At 36.9% G+C, this 15,038-nt stretch overlaps 1 long non-coding RNA gene across 1 annotated transcript in view; it reads right to left on the reverse strand.

Annotated features, from left to right (window-relative positions):
- LOC143264520 (uncharacterized) overlaps nt 1-15,038 on the reverse strand; it is a 258,801-nt gene that overhangs the window by 125,244 nt on the left and 118,519 nt on the right. Inside the window, exon 4 of the long non-coding RNA XR_013038254.1 lies at nt 3,927-3,967. This is a non-coding gene — a long non-coding RNA (uncharacterized LOC143264520). The remainder of the gene's footprint in view (nt 1-3,926; nt 3,968-15,038) is intronic.

Genomic DNA, 15,038 nt, shown 5'->3' on the forward strand with positions numbered 1-15,038 from the left:
TATTATCCTATAGTCACCTCATCAGCAGTAGAATACATGACGCTAACATTGCAATATGTGACAATATGGCAATACAAAATAAGATTAAGTACGAATTAATTCAGTAGTCATGAATAATAAGCAAATAAAGATGTATATTCCCGTAACCTAAATGGAACGCGCTTGTATTTTCCATCTAACTGTTTATTTAATTATCCTAACACCTTTTTCCGTCGGTTGCAGGTGGAAGAAAATCGCGAGACGAGCAACGAAGAATTATTAGCACGACGGGTCGCTGACGTTGTCGTGAATATGAAGGTAGACCCATGCAATTTGCACTTGCTACCGTCAACGCGGACTGCGCTCTACAGCAGCTTTATTAAACTCGCGGAAACTGTTTCGCTTAAAATTACATCCGGATTAGGCGAAGCTAAGTGGTGGCTGGCCGGGATCAGAACGCATACGCTTGGTCGCGCCAGTTCGCGCTTGTCGACACGAGACCTAACGATTTCGTTACGTTTAATTATGTCTGTTCGCTGATAGGTTCGCGCTTTCCAGAGAAGAATCGAGCGTCTGCTTATTTATCTCGTGAGACGAGTGTTACACGGGACTAGTTAACTACGAGCTTAATTTTAATAAAACGATTTCGAGAAGTAACGAAAACGGAATTAATACGGTGGCGTTGCAAATTTAATTATAATAAGAAACTTTGTTATGTTGCATTTCCTAGAGATTGCTGATAAATTGAATACAAGATTATGATTGAATAGAAAAGAAGAATTTTGTTGAAGTACATTCTTTGAAATCAGAATTGATTTTCATAAAAATAAGGAATATATGTGTGTATTGATTTATGTTTCGTCTGTTTATTTATTTTTTAACTTCATTTTTAATTTCATATTAAGTAGACATTATGTGCCGATAGGTTTAGTGTTAAATTAAAGAAAAAAATGAGAAAGGTAGAAAGCTAAGTAGTCCATGAATCAATGTAATATCTTGAATGTCCCCGGGGTGATATACGACCGAGAATTCGATCTGACAGGTGAGCGATTATTTACAGCCAATCAGAGGTAGAAACCTATCTGACGGACAGACGCATAAACGCTCGCAGATCGCATCGAATGACACGGATGATAATCGAACTGACGAAGGATGATTGGTACGCGTATAGCACGACCGTGACGTTTAACCTGACCAGAGGGAAAACTGTACATTACCTAGATTTCCTCTGATAAGCAGGATTTCTCTCTGAGGACAATCCTCTATCAAGGATCACGAAGATCGACAACATAAGGTGGCATAAATCTCTATTCGTTTCGCGCAAGTTTGTTAATTTCGTGAAACAATCTCGGTCAGGAATTTGCACTACAAACGTTATAAGGTGTTTGTGGAATATATCTCGCGTTAATTCATTTCAAGACGGTTTGTGTACCTTGAGAATTGAAACATTAGCACAGACAATGGATGCTGGATATTATTGCGTTGTCTGGGCCAGCCCTAACTTAGTATTTACGATGCATAGTTTGGGTTCTCGTACCGCCTGGTGTTATGCAAATCTATTGCCCTAACTCGTTACATATGGAGTATACGTTTTCATGATACCGGTACAAAGGGAATTCTTAGTAAAAATTCGAACATCAATTCCTGGTAACAATAACATCAACTTATAATTGAACCCACTGCTTCAAAAATTAAAAAATGTTTATTCACAATGTTAAAAATTCAGCAACTGTACTAACAATTTGCAGAGCTTCACCTGAACAAATAATTTTGTAAACTACATAGAGTCATGATTAACAAAAACCGAGTTATTATTTCATTACCGTATTACGATCAATCGAACAATTTACATTAGTTTCATAAAGTCATTAATTTTACGTGACGAACCACTGTGGCAGCTATTATTTGTTATTATACCAGTTGCTGTCAGAATTACACACATGCATTCGATTTGACAGAGGCGCATTTAGAAATTCGAAAATTCAGTTCGTTTAAAGTTTGAGCAAGGGCAGATTTGAATACTAAAATTGTGGTTCTGTTTCAAATTCGATGTAGAATAAGCAGATTCAAATGATAAATTATGCATTACTTCTACTTTGGTTATCTATGTCTACTTTAATGATATTATTGATAGTTTATTGTTACAATAGAGTACGAAGTGTTTTTTATTAGTTATAATAAACGTTCCTATGAAGAGTCAATCTTCAATTACAATCATAAACATTTCAAACATTAGAAGAGTTTTATCAACGCAGTTGCAAATTGAATTACTTTCCAGCGATTGGTCTGAACGATGTTTCCTCTGCAAACAGACTGACCATTAGTACAAATTGCCCTAACGTGAAACCAATAAAAACGAGGCTCGACCACGTGTCACAATCGCACCGTTTCGTGACGAGCTTCCGATACGATCCAAGGTTAATTTCTGAAATTTTAGATTACCGACACGGTTACCTGGAAATGAAGCGAAAAAAAGCGCAGCTGGGTTTTTATCAGCGATGGAATTAACGTGTGTAGCGTGTACCTGGGTTTCCGAGTACACACGGTACGGGATGCGTTAATATCGTTAATTAAAACCGCTAACCCAGCGTCGTTAGTCGCGTGTCAGTCGCGATAACTTCGAGACGACACGTAGCACGGGTCGTCGCTGAAATCGAGAGAGCAAACTGGGCGAATTTTTGTTAAAAAACCGTAATCGTGTTTGCTAGGAGGTAAACGTTGTTTCATAATATATTTAAACTCGTTCTCAATTATAAGTTTCTTGAAATTTTTAACTTTGCTAATTTGTAATTTAGAAATTAAGAAAATACTTGGACAAGTTGTAAATTTAAAACTTGCACGATGAACGGAGGTCATAGATGATTATCTAGATGATACTTCATTAATATTGCTATTAACGCGAGTGATCTGGAATTCCATTTCGGTAATCAATCATAATTTGGCTCTTAATATTGGCTCGAACAACGTATGACCTGCCTAAGCGTGAAAGCGTGTTCACCTAACAATAACATGATTTATGTCGATATAAAGCGCAAGATTAAGTCCAAATATCTATAACTCGCTTTCTAGTCGTGGAATAAATATTCGGTACGATGAGGTTCACCGTCAATTCGATGGCCTAACAATATTTATTTAGCCAGTATCGATTTCGGTGGCATGATATTGGTTTCCCGTACCATGCTTGTATTTCCCCTTTTTGCTCTCTGTTCTCTCTACTCGTTTCTTTCTGTTTTCCACTCGGTAAACTCCCGCTCGAATCTTTCTTCTTTCTTGGATTAAAAATTGCTCGACCTCCGAGAACTAATTTACAAACATCCGAAAAAAGAACGTACCTCTAATAACAGGAACAATAAAAACAGAACGGCACTTTCGAGTTATCCGATGGGAGGATGAGAACAGTTTCCGCGTGTACAATGCTATTTCCGGCAGAATGATGGATTCAATTTTCGACAGAGATTCAGTTGACTGGATAGATACAATATTATGTTCCGGAACCGATACCACACGAAAAGAGCTCGCGTGTGGTCCAGCAACTGGTTCCCTTTCTGTCAACCAATTTCGATTTTCGTTTTCGCTCTTCGCTGCGTTCCATTAACGTATGCAAATATTTATTCGATATAATATTGTAATTTTAAGAATTTTCTGTTTGAATTCTTTTCCCTGTCAAATTTAAAGCAAATACTCGAGACATTACTCGGTCTCGACAAACCCAAACGACATGTTAAAGAAATTGCTTGTAACAACCCTTAGCTCTCGACATCACTGACAAGACTCAATTACTAGATTTTGACAAATATTTGTTCATCTCAATTATGATCTTCCACATTAAATACTCAGACTATAATGGTACCAATAAATAAAACAATAAGTGACCGCCATTACCGTAGTATTTTGAGGTTATGTTTCAGACAGCAGATGTACTTCGTAATATATTAACGGTTACTTACCTCAGGTCCGATAAGCTTGCGTATTGCGTTCTCGAAAACACCTGCAACAAGGAAGGAATCGAATTAATACCGAGTTTACAATTAAATATGCATGGGGAGTCGATAACACGTTGATTGGCACGAATTGTTCGAGTTCATCGGGTAATTACGCGGTTCGTTTACGCAAGCGCATTTTTCCACCCCGCATAATTAATCATTTGCATGGACGATATTCTGTTTTTATCCGACACTCGATACACGGATTCCCATATGAATTTTTATCGCCTGTTTTCCATTCCATTTCGTGTATAAACGGCGAATGCGATTCATACGGCCGATACGGTAAAAGCAAACAAAAATCCCCGGACTTTTCGAAATTCCATTTTTTATTTCCTCGATTCACGCACTTTTCCGTTAAAAGCGTAATGTCTTTCATTTTCTACTTTATTTCGTAACAGAATTTTATTCGGAGCTTGAAAAATGTGCTCAAACATCCTAGAATTTATTACAAATTCTTTTTTATAACTCTCTCAGTCTTTATACGTATTTACGATATACAGAGAAATTATTCGGCGCGAGACTGCTTCATTTTATTCCTCGAATATCCACGATATATTATAAGACCTTCGTAATATCAACCACTATACTATTCACAAACAAAGATCTTTCACTTTTTGCCTTTGATACAACCCGTATTTTCCGCTGTCTTTGAGACATTCTTTTTCTTGTAAAGATTAAAGAATAATGTTACATCCGAGCGCAGAATCGAGCAAGTATATTATGTTACATATCATCTTTAAAGCAGCGAGGAAAATCTCTTTCGATTTCGCGATTCAACCATAATAAAGGACTGTAATGCTTCACAATAATTAGAAGAAGTATTTTTTATTTTTTCAATTTCTAAATTTTAAGACTTACGTTCATATACGTAGAATGTACATTTTTGGACTTTTCAAACTACCGATTTTGGACCATCAAATTGCGGGTTACTTCCGAAGCTAGGGCAAAAGTTGCTACGTAGAAGTTCAAAGCAGAACGAACAACGTAGCTCCAGCAAGGGAATTTTTAAGAGGGAAGTATGTCTGTGACGTTCAGAAATTAGGTTTCTGGGAACGCGTGAGCACAGAATCCTCGGCTGGTGTGTGCATTCGTTTGGGGTGCACTTTCTTAAGGGTGCACAGCAGAGAATTTTGAGGAAGAGCATTACGGAGAGTATACTTAGCAAGAGAAAATTTAAGCAACCAGTACATTGAACATCATGTTCTACCTGTCTTACATGTCTGCATGTTTATTAAATTCCAGACGTTCTTGAAATATCTTTACTAATTATCGAACAGCGTATCAAAAATATACATTTTATCATTTATTTTGAACACATTCTGAACATGTAGTAGTCCGATCTACAAGTTTGTGCACTAAATTTTGAAGAAGTTATCAAGAATTTATACTAAATAATTAAATAAAGAAATTATCCTAATTAACCCTTTCAGGTCTTGCACTTTGTCTTTGCCCTCTGTCTTGTTTGAAAGAATCATAGTTCATGGACTATATTTTAAAACATTTTTAACGTAATATAAATAATGAATCTCTTCAAATTTTCTGTGTCCAAAATGTGAGATGAAGAATGAGCTGCACCGTATAATACGAAACAAGATCATAAGCTGATCGCAGGTTATTTCAACGCTTTCTTGCCTTTGGCATCTCGTTTGGAGTACTTTGAATCAAAGAAAAAAGCGGAAGGCAAACTGATTCTCTATTGGACGATCTATCGTTTCGCGGTTTCATTGGATCGCGAGGAGCGCTTCTTATATACAAAGGAAACATTCTTCGCGAGCATTCGCCTGGACTGGAACAATATTTTCGCAGTTATAAAACATAACAAAAACCACGCTTCACCTCTCGTTCAGATTATTACGATCTCGTCGTAGAATGTGCCCCCAGCAAAACCTATGAGAACAGTTCAAACTACTACAAGAGTGTCTGTGAATATTTTTAGGCTGCCATAAAAAAACGAATTATTCGAACAAAGATTTTCGACTCTCTTGGTGCTAAATTGTACAGTAAAGTTCGTTTGTTTTAAAAGCTTTTCTTAGTCTTCTTTCAGAGTGAAGAACAATAAATTTTCATTTAGTTTAGTTGAAATGCAGAACGTTGAACTTTCGTTTACTAGAAAGTATTGATCAACCGTGCTTCACCTTTTATCTGATTATGATTCTCGATGACGGAGAGGTGATCAATCAGGGAATTAGTTTCTATGGCCGACGAGTTCGTGACAAATTTTCCACCCTCCTTATTCTTCTCTCCCTGGATCGCAATATTCTTATCAAATCTCGGGGTAGCTTTAGTGGAACTTTTTCTAAAAGTCATTGTAAAACGATCTGAATTAAGTCGACTTACTTATTAATTGCTAGATACTCGAACTTTCCCAGCAAAAATCTCGCTTATCGAGAATTTAATCCAACGCGATATCGATTTCGACATTAAATTCAATCAACGGTAATAATAAAGAGAAATTTGCATACCCGTTTGTTTCATTTAATTATTGTTTCAATAAGTTTCATTGTGTATTTAATTAATACATTTCGTTCTCTCAAAGCAGGTATTTACAACCAATTCTCGAATATAAATTATTTCAATTTATTTCTATAATAGAAGTTCATTCAGTTCGTTCCATCATACGAATAATAATTAAATTTCCTACAAATATTATTAACGTACATTGATTTTAGTTTTCGGCAATAATCAGATTTTAATTTTCCGAATTTTTTATTACAGACAAAACTTTTTAACATGACTTATAAGTAAAACCGTGAAAGAAATGAAACCCTGAGCATACCGTTAATTTTGCCGAAAAAAGAAATACAAAGCAAGATAAATTTCGTCCGAGCTCGGTTACAACAATGAATTCTTGTTTCAAACTTTTCAAATTGAACCTACCTGCGGTTCGAGCGACCGCCAATAAATTACCGGCAATAAAAGAAGAATTATACCGCTAAACTTTTTCGATAATGCTCGCACGATAGACCTCGAGCCTCGTGTTTAATCGCGGCGTTGAATCGTCACCGGAAACAGTGCACTCGAACCATGGACGATTTATATTCCAATTCGGAGGCTGAAAAATTTCGGAACGAGTTATGCCGCGCGATCGCGACGCATCCAGGGCTCATACGTCTTCGGACACAGCGAGGGCAGCTAACTCGAACTACCCTCTTGTACCATGGGAAGACGTATAGGCGTGTCGTGGAGATGGGCAGCTTGCCAACAGGCCATAACGCTGATGCGAAACCGAAAGAGAACCATGTATCATTGCTGACTCGATTGTAATGCGTGAGTGGACCTCCTCTGACCCTCGATGGTAAGGTTCGGGCAAAGGCAAATGTTACAGATTGCCAGATATACTGTGATAAATTTCTAAAGTCAACTACTATGTCACAAAATATTTACAGTATTTGCAAACTGCACACTTGATCTGCCGTTAGGATGTAAAGACACCTATTGAAGCCTGCTGAAGTATTTCATTCAAAGTAATTAAGATTTTTGATCTCTAAAATTAAACAAGATAAAGAGAATGTATTTCATTGCAAACTTATGAAGTCAACTAACATATGAAGACACCTATTGAAACCTTCTTAAGTATTTCATTCAAAGTAATTAAGATTTTTTATTTCTAAAAATAAACAAGTTACAGAGAATGTATTTCACTGCAAACTTATGAAGACACCTATTGAAACCTCCTTAAGTATTTCATTCAAAGTAATTAAGATTTATCTCTCAAAATAAACAAGATACAAAGAATGTATTTCATAGCAAACTTATGAAGTCAACTAACATATGAAGACACCTATTGAAACCTTCTTAAGTATTTCATTCAAAGTAATTAAGATTTTTTATTTCTAAAAATAAACAAGTTACAGAGAATGTATTTCACTGCAAACTTATGAAGACACCTATTGAAACCTCCTTAAGTATTTCATTCAAAGTAATTAAGATTTATCTCTCAAAATAAACAAGATACAAAGAATGTATTTCATAGCAAACTTATGAAGTCAACTAACTTATGAAGACACCTATTGAAACCTCCTTAAGTATTTCATTCAAAGTAATTAAGATTTTTTATTTCTAAAAATAAACAAGATACAGAGAATGTATTTCATAGCAAACTTATGAAGACAACTAACTTATGAAGACACCTATTGAAACCTTCTTAAGTATTTCATTCAAAGTAATTAAGATTTATCTCTCAAAATAAACAAGATACAAAGAATGTATTTCATAGCAAACTTATGAAGTCAACTAATTTATGAAGACACCTATTGAAACCTCCTTAAGTATTTCATTCAAAGTAACTAAGATTTTTTATTTCTAAAAATAAACAAGATACAGAGAATGTATTTCATAGCAAACTTATGAAGTCAACTAATTTATAAAGACACCTATTGAAACCTCCTTAAGTATTTCATTCAAAGTAATTAAGATTTATCTCCAAAAACAAACAAGATACAGAGAATGTATTTCAATGCAAATTTGATCGAACCCTTACGGATCAACGTCCTTATAAAAAAGAACACTCCAGTCCAAATGTTGATCACTCGACTCAATACTTCGGTTCAATTATTGCGGCGTCATAAGTATAGGTTCGTGAAAATTATGTCAACGAGTCCACACCCAGGAGCACACGAAGGTGCCGCTAAAAAGGACAATGAAAAATAAAAGCGAGGTGAACGAACGGGTTTCCATTATCGATCGTACCGACAACAAGAGTGCACGGGAGACGACTAGGACTGGGTTAGGGAAGTTTCTCGCGCAGTTAACTCTCGTAAATTATGCGGATGTAAATGTGAAAAGGAAAAAACTAAGAATATCAAGTACGCGAAGGAATCTTCTCGCCACATAATTTCGATATCTGTTCGTGACAACGGTTCGTTGCTCGATTAAGAATAACAGGTCAGTTATTCTCGGCTAGGTAGACAAAGGTCAAAAATCGATCAGTTACGACGTGAAATATGTCGCTCGGACGTATTTCTGATAACGTATAAATATGTCAATTCTCCGATCGGAAATATTAGATGTTGCAGAGTATGATAGCTGAGTTTAATAATTTGGCACAGTCTGGCGTATGACCTATGGTAATAATAGTCTGATATTGAAATATAGAATGGATTTCGAGAAACGACTTAAACTAATAAATATGCACGAACATTATTCAACAATAATTGCACACACCACTCAAATGAAATTTCTTATTTAACCTATTATCTGTAAGCTATAATCTGTAACAACTGATCATAAAATTTGTTGTCCAAAGTTATCGTATAAAACACAAAGTGTACGATATAAAAAGTTACTCACGATGCCTAATAGAGCAAAAGATGAATGACCGTGCAAATTTGAAGGCGATTGGTGGCGTCAGGTGGTGCACGGAGACGTACGGTTTTCGCGAACGAGAACGCAACTACTTTGGGTTAAAGAGATATGGCGGGAAACGTAGTTGCAGCTGCGGCTGTTCCTCTACTGGATCATCCGTTCTTCTCCGGTGTAATAACGAGCACGCCGGGGAAACCGGGTCACGATGCCCTTAGAAGTTAAACGTAACGACCGCTGTACAGGTGTAACACGCGAACGATTACTGCCGGATTAATTCGCCACGAACAATCGACGTATTTCCGCGAAGAATGGCCTCTGCAAGTTGAATAGTGAATGAGGCGTAACGAAGGCGTGAAGTGGAATCAGTTTCAGCGTCTTTGAGCTTTGGTGTCTAAGCCGGAGGAACGAGAATGCTCGGAAACGTTTCAACTGCAGAGAACCGTGATCTTCTTCGGTTCACCCTTCAAACGGGCGGCCATCATTCAAGCTCGTGAAAGGTTCGATAAAGAGCAGAAACCATTTTCTTCATATTTTGTCACTTTTTTCTTGTACTTAAAAAAATGGGTTTTGTCAAATTTCTTTTTTTATGTTGAGGTACTTTAAAAGTTACAAATGACAGTTGAAAAATTAATTGAAAATCTACACATGCATAAATATGTACTGCAGTAGATTGTTAATAGACCACAATATTAATTAAAATTTTAATAATAGTCAAATAAAGTTTATTACCAAACCTGTAAACCAACAAAGGATTAACGCGAATCGAAAAAGAAGAAAAGAGTTTGTGTTAAAATTCAGACCAGCAAAGAAAAGCATGGAAAAAAGGTTCAAGCTCAGGTACACCGCTGTTAAATAAAGAATGAACGATCCAAAGTTTGAAGGAAACTTTTTGCGTTACAGGTTTGTAATATTGTTTTAAAATTGAAAATTAAATCTTAATTTCTCCGCTTGGAATCAACTTATTCCCGCATCGTGAGCTCCGTGAACAGCCGCGGGAACGAAAGAAACAATTTCACAACTCCGAACTTTGGCGTTTGTTCCTTACCGGGCTTTCTCTCTTTCGCTTTTAATTTTTCCACTCGGATTTCGCGGGACGCAACACAACCGCTTGGCAATTTTTCTTTTCCAAACTTTTTCGCCGGAAAACCAGAAGAACAAAGCGTGGTCGATGTCTGGAACCCTTGCTGGAAGGGGGTGAAATTACCACGTTTATCGAAACTTCCTTGTACACTGCCCTACTCTATGGTGCCGGACGGAGTTACAGAAGCGGAAAAAGCGGAATGTGCCATGTAAGTGGAATTTTCTCTGTGTGGAGTTTTATTAAAACAGGGTTTTAGCTTCACATTATGAATTCATAATTCGAACTATTCTGAAACACGAGGATTGACAATTTATCAAGTTTTTAAATTTCTCCATTTCACTACTCCTAATTCTTTGATTTTAAAATTAAACTCCTTTAATTTTTTACACTGAGATAAAAATGTTACCAATCTCGAATGTAACCAATCTCTTTGAATAATTCAAACATGAATAACGCTATTATACGACAAGCACCACTTCTCGTAAGTCGACACTTTGCAAATAGGAGCACGAAGGTGTACGCTCGTAGTATTTAGTCCTGTTACGTAACGTCCGCTGTAAAAACTGTCGGCGAACGATGTAAGAACACAGAAAAAGCTTCTTACGGTGGCTCGTAACGTCCTCCCATTAACGTATTCCTCGAAACGATCTCGGAAACCGGTGGAAGAGAGCGAGGCCATCGTATCGAAACTCCCGCAAAAGTTGTCGCATTGGAGACCCAAATGGCGTGCTAAAGCTTTTCGCTGGTCGGTTGTTTCTTTGTTAACGATACCGCGTCGTGGAAACGGGTCTCAGGTGAATCTTAAACGAAATCACCGATCATCGTCTCATGGTTCCCATGAACGCGCAATTCTTCCTTCGTACCCGATGATAATTGGAAGAACTTTCGTGCAGCGCAGTAATCGTAACCTTGTTCCACTGTTTCCGTTATTATCGTTTGCATTGTTACAGCGATGTATGCTGGGAGATAGTTATCTTGTTCCTTGCACCTAGTTCATTTGTACATAATACTGAAATACGCCATATTTAATTTGCTGAGTATAATTCAGGATATCTGTAAATACTGGATAACGTCGGGGGATAAGGAGCACAAGGTTTATTAAATACGCTGTTAACGAATAAATTTTGCATTTCGACTTTTGTAGAATTTCATGTTTGTATTTTCAGAATTTTTAAAGAAATAAATGACGAAAAATTGTATGTCATACGAATAATTTGGTTAGCGAACGCTTTCGTGAAAAATGAAAAAAGTAACAGTGAAGTTTACTCCATGCTCTGATATTAAAAATTGTTTGGTACCCCAAGGATAGTTGATTTATTAACGAAATTTGCTACAATTTCGTTAACGACGTGTATCGAAAAATCTATATCGGTAAAAGTCACGAATTGTCCGAAATTATACATTATAGTTACAGTTCAGAACAGTTTGTTCGGTCAACATCGTGCGTTCATTAGCCCTTCTCGAAATTTTCTATTGTGTATAAATTGCTATTAGCTGCAAAGCGAAACCGTACGCAAACTTCAGTTTAATCCATTGTTTGCCGCAGCTGGTCAGCCATTTTGCGCGAAAAATGTCAATGGAAAGTTTGCGCGGTCAATTTATCACTTTACGTTCAGATTGATCAAATCAAATATTATTCTTCGTTATTTTCGCGTTGCCAATTTGTGTCAGTTTATTTATTCCATAAATTATAACTTTTTGTATTCACAACTTCGCCACAGAGGAAACATTTATAAAATTATTTGTGACTTTAGTTTTAACGATTCTTGTTAACGTTCTTCGATGGTCTCGTTAGACATACTTTAATTTACTTTTATTTCTTATCGTTAAGTCTAGATGCTTTTAACTAGGTTACTCCGATGCTGTCACAGAGCGGTCTTTGTTCAACATAATAGCGCTTCTATGCGATTCATCTTTTCCATTTAACTCGAAAGTAAGTTACGCAACCATTTCATGAAATAAGTTCCGACGGTGCACTTACGGCTTCATATTTCCATATTCACGATCGTTCGTTAATTAGCTAGGCACTTTCTGCAGGCTGCGTTTCAGGAGAATTTGTGCACGTACAAAATACACGAAAATTTAGATCTAACTTCATCTGACTTCAATTACACATTTGCAAAACAAAACTCTATCGTTACAAAGTTCTTCCTAAAATTTCAGACGATGATTTTGAACCTGCAATAACGTTATTGAACCAACGTCGGTCTTCTGAATCATCCTCGATTACGGCAGCTGCCAGTGATCCCCGAATATTTACCGCGTTAACGATAATACAATTCATCTCGTTAATTGATCGTCGAAACTCGTTAACGATTTGGCGATCCAACAACAGCCGAGATAGGCGTTCGTGACCGAACAAATTCAGCAGAGAATACGCGATAAAAAGCTTCGATTTCCGGGGCAACGGAACTTCTTCATTGGAAAACGGAATTTGCGTGGTGAACGAGTATCGACAATTCGAGGATCGTGGCATAACCTAACTCCGTACACACGTTCAAAAAGTTTCCGACCTGATTCGTTCAAAGGCGCATTAGTAGTATTACCCTTCGTCAATATTTGGAATAAATAGTACCGACGTTTCTGCGCTCTCCATAATTTATTACTTGCCTTCGATACAGCGAACGAAATTGAAAAATCGTTTAGTTCTTGCAACTCGAAAAATAGAGCGCGGTTTAATTTTGCTGTACGAGCGTCGAAAGTGCATAAAAATATATCAAATAACGATAAAAGCGTACGATTGAATTAATCGTAGTATTTGTTTAGTCCGGACAGTTGAAAAAAGGCAGTAAATCGCTCTGAAACGACGATGTGCCGTGACGAAGCATTTAAACGCGATTTCCCACGGGGTTTTTCAAGGCCTTTCAATAACTATGAACATAGCTTGTGTAGCGAAACAAAGGATACACGTTGCAAACCGAATAATGAAATTTTATTTATCCGATTTTTCGTTGGATCAGGAATTTTTTGATCATACCGCGATGAAGTGAAACGAGAACCCCGAACAGTCAGAAAACGGAATACCGGGATACAAGGTGAAAGTAATTAAACGAATGTTGCCGGCTAGGCTGCAAGAAGAACGACGAAAAACGAGCAGAGGAAAGTAGGAGAATAAAATTGGACGAGGACCGATCGAAACGGAATATCCGATTCGGAGCGCAGCCCCGTAAAACACAGACGCGTAAATCCAACAAAGAATGCAAACTTTCGAACACCCACGAACAAAAAGTTGAACACGAAGAAACTCGCGGTCTTCGTACACGCGTCAATTATTCTCTTTGTGGCCAAGTTTTCGCATTATTGTTACAAGATACGAGCAATTCGCTGCTCCGAGTTTGCGAGCTTCTTTCGTCGACGAGCGTCTTTATGAGAGCGACACGGAGACCCATGGAATTACGACTAAAGAGTTTGCAACCCTCCTTGACAAACTTTGCCCTCCATTGCTCTGCTTTAACCTCTTTAACGGAGAATTTATTAAAGCGGTAATAAACATTATTACTTGATGCTTTAATAGCTGGTGCTAAATACCTGACTTTCGAATTTAAACCATTAGATCATTTTAGATCATCAAAGAACCAATCTTGAAACATCTTCTGTCGTAAAAGTATGGGAACGTCATAAAACCGCTATAAAACGGTGCTTATGACGTGTCAATGTGAAGTCTGCTGGAAGGAACGTGGGCTGTTCGTAAATGATTCTAATACTGGCAGTCAGAAAATCAAGTAGGTTTTATCAATACTTCGTTAACAATGGAATTTGAAATGATAGCTGAGATTCCAAAGTTGATCACTTTCGTCCAAAGAAGATTAAACGTAAAAGTAATGTTTGACTGCACTCTCGCTTGAAATAGAATTTAAATTAAAAGAAAGATATAAAGAATTCTTGGGAAGCTTAACCCTGTTTCCCGGTCGAGAAATCGGCATGTTGGTATTAAAACGAGCCACCGATCTCGCGTTTTTGCATTCTCAAGCTTTTCCCAGATATTCCTTCCTCTGAGATTCGATGAGAGGGATGAAGGTAATATAACGTGAAGGTTGTAAATCTCGACGAATTTCAGAGCCGGAAAGTTAAGCTTTTATTCTACAGTTTCGAAGGCTACCTTCCAATTAACATTACTCTAAGTTTTATACTTGTTTTGCAATTAGAAAATACGGTCATTTGTTTAAAAAATGTGGGCTTGGTACAATGTTTCTGGAGGTCAGGTACAACTAAATTACAGGGTGTGTTCTTTTATATTTGACAACTAAATAGGTACAATCAATCGCAAGATCGTGATGACCTAGATTAGTCACAATCAGCTGTGAGATCGTAATGACCTATATAGTCAAAATCAATTGTTAGATCTTGATGTCCCAGATAGCAGATGTATATTAATGATTGCTTTCAACTTTGCAATCGATCAATGATTCATCTGATCTCTGGGGAAATACTCTGCTGTGAAAATATTGATACTCAAAAGACTTCTTTTAACTTCTCGGTGGCTTACTGTTTCACAAGTTGATTGGTTGCAACTCTGCATCTCATCTTGCAGACATACATATATACATATAAAGATGTATGCATATGTATATGTATGTGTATATGTATATGTATGTATACATATGTATATGTATAGGTATAGTATGCATATATGAATGTATATGTACATTTATATGCATATGTACATGAGTATGTGTATGAACATGTAT

The sequence above is a fragment of the Megachile rotundata genome, chromosome 5 (assembly GCF_050947335.1).
Source record: "Megachile rotundata isolate GNS110a chromosome 5, iyMegRotu1, whole genome shotgun sequence".
NCBI classification, from domain to species: domain Eukaryota; kingdom Metazoa; phylum Arthropoda; class Insecta; order Hymenoptera; family Megachilidae; genus Megachile; species Megachile rotundata.